Genomic DNA, 6,997 nt, shown 5'->3' with positions numbered 1-6,997 from the left:
TACTGCTACATCAATTGGAAGGGTCACCTTCAAGCATTGTTTTCGTGCGGCAAATACCGCACCTCATGAGCTAGCTAAGTTTAGTTTTTGTAATAAAGTGTCAGATAGTTGGACTGACAAACCACCTGCATGTATCGTCAACAGCCTTGTGAACGATGTAATTTTGATCTGAGTAAATAAAGCTAGCCATGATGGCCTTCCCTCAAAAAAAATTTTATGACACAACTTCATTTATTATGACATACAGAAATGATGGGCAAATACAATAAAACACTCTAAAATTTCCTGTCAGGATGAAGATCCAATTTGAACTAGGAATTAGTACAGAAATAGAGCAATTAGCAATTAATTTAGTTTACACTAAGTAAGCAGATTATATTCTCCCTAGTGGATATTTTTATACTGTCTATAGTGCATAACAGCTGCAAACCACACTGAAAATTTGCAATAACTTATCAAGCATCATCTCAATAGCTTTTTGTTTTGCCTTCTGAGACCCACATGGGCACATGGCTGCCCAAATTTCATCCAATTGCAGAATACAGAGAGATTTCTTCAGCTACATTTCACCACTGACCCCATGGGCAACTAGCTGATGAAGACCGTGAGCTCCTGCCACTTAAACCGATCGTGCTGTTAATTCTCCCATTTTGGGCTGGAATATTGAATAGGAGAATTTGTTATATAAAGAGGTGAAGCCTGATTTTTTTTTGGACAAAAGGTGAAGCCTGATCACACATGCAAAATAAGGTCCACTTAGGCATCATAAAACAACAGACTGTGATGCATACCTTCCGAGAGTAGACTGCTCCATAAAAGATGATAGCCTTCAAGTAACATGGGAAAACCACCTAGTGTATACTAATTCCATACTTTCAGGGCTGTGCACCCCATACCATTTGAAGATGCTACCATGCTATCATCTTTCTCTTCCGAGTTTACTTCTGCATCTGGAATAATCTGAGGAAACAAGTCATCAACAGTCCTCTAGTAAATTCTTCTGATATGGGATCCTGAATTCCACCATAGCAGAACAACTGACCATGCCATCTTACATTTGTTCCAGAAAAGTAACATGAATTAACAAGGGATAAAGTACCGGCAAGTAGTTTTCTCCTGCATGTTCCCTCCTGCTTCTCAGGCCATGCACTAGCCAGAGCAACTGCATGGCCGGCATTTCTGTACGTTTTCCACAGTGTAATGGTCCAGGATGTTGATGTTTTAATTGATGAAAGCTCCGATAATTTGTTGTGTTAAGTCTCTTGGTGACAGATGTTACAGCATGACATCTTAATAAAAATAATCAACTAGAAGACCCTCGAAATCTCATTCTTCTCCCTGGCAATTTTCCCCAAATTAACTGCTCACAAGCCAAACAACAATCATGGCAGCATGAAACATCAATTGTCAGCTTCATGACTAACCATCGATTTCCATATGATCATATCCCTCATGAACATCCCATAATCCTCCCATTCGAAATTCAAACTTGCGTAGCTTCATCCATCCTGGACCAAGCATTATGAGGTCATACAGGCTGATTCCATTGCAATTCTTGAGTACAAATTCTTCCAATGATCCATTCAAGCCTAGATACTCCAGCCACTCGGTACTGCCTACTTTCTCACAGTTGATAAGGTGGAGGGAAGACAGACTCTTGCAACCAACTGCAACCGAGAGAAGTCCACAAGAAGTTATTTCAGTTGCAGAGTTCAGCCTGAGGGAAGTCAATTTCTCGCTGTAGCATAGATAACCAAGACCGGTGTCATCGATTTGTGAACAGAAACTTAGTGTGAGATCGGTTAGAGAGGGACAGCAAGATATAATCACAAAGAGGTCATGGTTGTCCAACTGATCCCCGTGGGAAGGTGTCCAGCCAGCATAATCGATCTCAACTTTCCACAAATTGGGGAACCGGGAGAAGAGTGACACCAAAGCTTCAGTGGCAAGGCAAAGGCCACAACCAACCCGGATGGACCCCTTTTGCTCAGCCTGGATGGCGAAGAGACGCTTCGAGACAAGGGAAAGAGAATTCAAGTCACTTCTTTTGGTAACCCTCTTGATGATCTCTGCCAGCAGTGCCTCCGGGAGATCCTCCATCGAGTGCTAGTTGGGATTGGGTATCCAGAATGCTGGACTAAAACATAAACTATAATGAGATCAAAATGAAGCATATGAAGATAATTTACCCACATTAGAGATGATTTTGAACCCTCTTCAGTATCAATTGACAATTGGTGTGTTCATCAGATTGCTGAGCAAAGAAAGAATCTACTAAGCGCATCATCAACAATAAACTGAATTCAGTACTTGCTGACTTCGCAGCTTGTATAGCAATTATAATGAGATCAAAATGAAGCATATGAAGATAACATAATCACATTAGAGATAATTCATATCTACTATATCACTAAGCTCCCTAGGGGTGGAAGGGTTAAGAATCAATTGAGGAGAATTAATTTGGATGGGTGACCCTGATTTTGACCGGGTCGTCCGCCCACCACGCCTCCCTTCTTCTCTAACCTTCCGTCCCTTCCTCTAAAAATAAAAATCTCCTGTTCGAGCAAAACCAACATCGCCGGTCCTTCGCCTCGCACTCCCCCCTCTCCCCTGCCTGCCTTCCTCTCCTATCTCTGCCTCGCCGTCCTCTCCTCTGCCCACGACCTCGACAGCTCCTGATCGAGCGTTGTCCCTGGCTCGGCTGGTGGATTGTCCCACGACAACGGTGGTGGGGGCAACGGGCACGGGCAGCAGCTTTGAGCATCTCGGGCTGCAGGTCGAGCGCGTCAGTGCACGGGAATCCAGCCGTCGGGCTGAGCTTGACGAGCCACCGGAGGCGCGAGAGCCGAGGCTGCCGCCTCCCGCTACGCGCTCGTCTTCAGAAAATGGATCGAGTTAGCTGCACGTCTTCAGATGGTTAATGAATCGGTAGCATAGTTCGGGTTAACTGCCAAGATATTGTACTCCGATCCTCTTCACCCCGCCGTCTCTGCTGCCGCTGCCCCTTAATATATATCATTTTAGGGCATGTACAATGGTTCTATCTTAAGAATGCCATGTAGGATGGATGCTGAGGTGGAGGAAAGAGAAGTCATAAGAAAAGGCTTGTCTTCTCTTATTTAAGAGAAGACAAGAGATGATCTCTTAGCACAATATGTCTCACCACGTTTTTAGGAATAACTAGTTATTGAAGATAAGGCTAAGAGATGACCCATTGTAGACATGTTTTTTTTTCATCTCTAAATTACATGCAAGACTTAAGATAAGACTATCTTATCAACCATTGTACATGCCCTTAATATCCATGCCTCTCTCACCCACAACTGCAAGATCGAGTTAGTTGCACATCTTCAGCTGAAAGAAAAGATTCGCCTACATGTAATATCCATGCTCTGTTGTCTGCTCAATTAGTTATTTTCCTGGAATTTCCTCAATGGTGCATTGGCTGTATATACATTGTCTCTCTCAATTATCTAACTTGAATGCACGATACATTGTCTCTCTCGCTTATGTGACTTGCTTGTGCAAATCATTGATAAATATACGAGTGATTCATGGGGAAATATATCTGTGTTCGATTGTGTGAGACTACATTAGATAATGGTTCTCATATTTAAAGCCTATATTGCTGTTATACAAATTCAGACTTTTCTCTGCAATCATTTCTGGAATGTGGAATCAATTATAGCTCAGGTTCTAACTTATATTTCTGACGTTTCTAAGATGTTGTGAGTTCTGTACAGATTTCCCGAAGAGACGGCCGAGGACACCGAGCCGGGGAGAGGCGCTGCCGTTTCCCGTGTGCTGACTGCTGGGGAAGTCACAGGAGGGTGTACTTGTGTAGGCGTTGGTGCTGCCACCATGGGTTTTGCAATGGTCAAGGCCAGTGTGTCTCGCCACATCCAGATCAACAACCTTCGGCCATGATGAGTTCATTCTTCTCAGCTCCAGTTCATCCACGCGGTTTATTCTACTACTAAAATGATATCTAATATTTTACTACCACAAACTGAATGCTCCTTACTCTGATTATTTTTTTGTATATCACATTATCTCCAAGGAGAGGATTAATGATCGATGACATCACTTCAGAACCATTATTATCCATCAAACTACTGAATGGAATTTGTTATGAGGAATGCATGCATACACTATTTAGAGTAGCATAACAACATAGATTAAGTTTCACGTTACGGGAATAGAAAACAAGGAAACATGCTATTTTGTAAATTTTAGGTGGCATGCTTCATTTTTTTTGTACTTCATTTGCAACTTGGGATATAGGTGTGTAATTCATAAGTTTATTCATGGTTTCATTTTGTATTTACTTCCTATTGTAACCTCTAATTATCCATACACGCTTATTATCTTACTTATATTTGCGAATACGCAAGCGACTTGTGTATAATTCATTGATAGGTAGAAAAGCAAACAAAGTAGGTCAGCTCTCAGCCAAGTACACAAGGATTGGCAGGAATAAGAGCCCAAGCATTTAGATAAGAGGGGGATGCTCGGGCCCCAGAACTCAAGAAATTATCCCACTGAGATCAAAGCGATCAGTCTCTCGCTCCAGCTTTGGACCAGGACCGAGCATCATCCTTAATGGACGGCTTACCATTTTATCATACACTGGAGTTCTTCCTGTTTCACTTTTTTTACTGAACCTATTCTCTGAAACTTTATATTGACAGGAAAGCCTTGCTACTTTCTGTTTTGAAAGTTAAGCTGAAGTCCAGCAAAGTTTGTAAGGCAGCAAAAAATTGTCACTCTGATGCAAGTCGCCCATAGCATGTTAGTTAGATGATTTTTGTGTACCAGGGAGGATGGATCTCTAAATCAAACTTTTGGTTTAGGAATTATGTTCTATCTTTTATTTGTTCAGGGTCATGTGCCGCTTCGGTCCTATAGATGAACCTGTTACAAACTGACAATGAAGAAATGTTTTTTTGGTAGATTATTATTTTGATCGTGTAAGGGGGATAGCATAAAGCACGGAAGTTTTTCATTTTGTTCTTTTGTGGATATTCCATATAAGTGCACATATATAGTTAAGTTTCAGAGAATGTTGGGTTTTACCTCGGCTATTGCATATTTAATATATCGGATAGTAAATCTTTGAAATATTGTCACTATGTTCCACTACAAATTTCTATTGATTTCATTCATGGAGGTTTACGTTTAGAGTCAAAACAGGTCCCAAAAGTACAATGGCATGGTTTATATGTTCATGTTCTGGAAATAATTAATGCCAATTTATTAGTATTTGTACTAAAGATGATGTCTCTGACAATCTCTCATGCCAGTGGGACAATATTTCCAGTCTGACTCTTGCTAGTTTCATAGTTGCTTACATGCTATCAACGAGAAAAGCCTTTTATTTATTTATTGGAGTTCATTTTTATCATCATCTACTCTCTTTGATCCTTTCCAAGGGCCAGTAAGGAAGAGCAACTTACATATGTTAACTGGCATAGGTGCTTTACTTGAGTACTGGTAGGTTTTCATACCACTCTGACTAGCATTTCCTTTCACTTTTTCTTGCGGTGTAGGCAAAATTGAACTGCAAAAGGTCAAAAACATCTTATATTTAGTTACAGAAGTGGTTTCTGTCATAGTTTGGTAGGCATTGCGAATTTTGTTCATCAGACTTCTCAGGTATACTGGAAGTATTGTGGTAGTCAGGCAGGAATCATGTTTCAATTGCGCCCAGAAAATTTCATCCCTGTTATAACTTCACCCAAGAAAAATGTATTATGGCAACTTCAGCCTTCCAGCTTGGTTATATCTATTCATATATTTTTTTTGTGACGGATAAAAAGCATTTTTTGCACGTATCTCACCCAAAAAGGAGTGGGGGGAGAGTGTCCCATAATGAAAAGTGGCGCGGCAAGGCGCGCATACCGCTTCTAGTGATGATGAAAACCTAAACCTTCTTCAGTATCAGTCGATGAAAACCTAAACCTTCTTCGGCGAACAAGAAAGAAGCTACTGGACGCATCATCAACAATAAGCTAAATTCAGTAGTACTTGCTTACTTCGCAGCTTGCACATCCGATTTACGGCATTAACGGAACAACAATGTAACTAGAGGGTCGAATTAACCTAGCTACTGATAATACTGGTTTCCTTGTCGCCTGTGTCGATCAAGAACCGAACCGGAAAGGGAGGGCACTCAACGAAATCGAATCCGTACGTACCACGAACCAACCAGCGGAAATATGCCGATTGAGAAGAACGGGACAGAAATGGTGGCCGCCGTGGATGGGAGGAGGGCTCCGTCTCCGGCCGAATTTGAAGGGCAAGTCCCACACTGAATCCGATTGAGGAGAACCCTGAAACCCTGGTCTTGCCGAGCGAGCGCAAGGGGACGAGATATTTTGCAGAGGGTGAAGGAGTGTTCTTCGCGATGGAGAGATCTGTGTGCTTCTCTGTAATTTCGTTTTCTTTGCATTGCAGGGTACGGAGGACGCTGGCGCCGGCCGACCGACCAGGATCCAGAACGGTGCTCTCTTGAACCGTTCGATCTGGCCTCTCACAGCCGTCAGATCAGCATCTGACATCTCCCGCATGCAAAACGCAACGCCCTCCTTCTCCCTTGCCGCAGTTGTCTCAGGGCGCCGTCTGCTCGTCGCCCCGGCGGCCTCCCACCACCTCCCGCTTGCATCACCATGTGTTAGCTGGTCGGAAAGGATTATCCGCCTATTTCATGGACAGGAGGGATCACAACTTGCAAAATGTGAGTTCAGCAGCCTCAAGCATAAGACAATTGAGCGCTGGAGCCTTAAGGTTGTTGTCAGTAAATGCAGTCCTAAAACCAGTATGATAGCTCATAGGTTTGAGTCAGAGCGAGATGCTTTTAAGGTGGCAGGCATGTTGCTAGGGCGAGCAACCAAAGACGGAGATGATGGCGACAACCAATTCCCCTTCCTCCTTCTCAACATCGCACGCTCACCGCAGCCGCGAACGACAGTGTGTTGGAACCGAACAAGCCTGATGA

The 6,997-nt window shown here is 42.8% G+C and overlaps 1 long non-coding RNA gene across 4 annotated transcripts; it reads right to left on the bottom strand.

Moving 5' to 3' along the window:
- Positions 1-205: 205 nt before the first annotated feature.
- Positions 206-6,406, bottom strand: LOC119300265. Of its 4 annotated transcripts, none has more exons than XR_005146413.1 (4): positions 6,198-6,406; positions 5,457-5,560; positions 792-2,137; positions 206-655 (listed from the first exon to the last, which is right to left on the bottom strand). It is a non-coding gene; the product is annotated as an uncharacterized LOC119300265 (long non-coding RNA). The 4 variants fall into 4 exon arrangements; XR_005146412.1 differs by having other exon boundaries at positions 206-618; XR_005146415.1 differs by having other exon boundaries at positions 206-612.
- Positions 6,407-6,997: the final 591 nt, after the last annotated feature.

Source organism: Triticum dicoccoides, chromosome 5A, assembly GCF_002162155.2.
Source record: "Triticum dicoccoides isolate Atlit2015 ecotype Zavitan chromosome 5A, WEW_v2.0, whole genome shotgun sequence".
Lineage (NCBI taxonomy): Eukaryota > Viridiplantae > Streptophyta > Magnoliopsida > Poales > Poaceae > Triticum > Triticum dicoccoides.
Note: the sequence above shows the minus strand (reverse complement) of the source record. Positions and strands in the feature narration are given on the sequence as shown.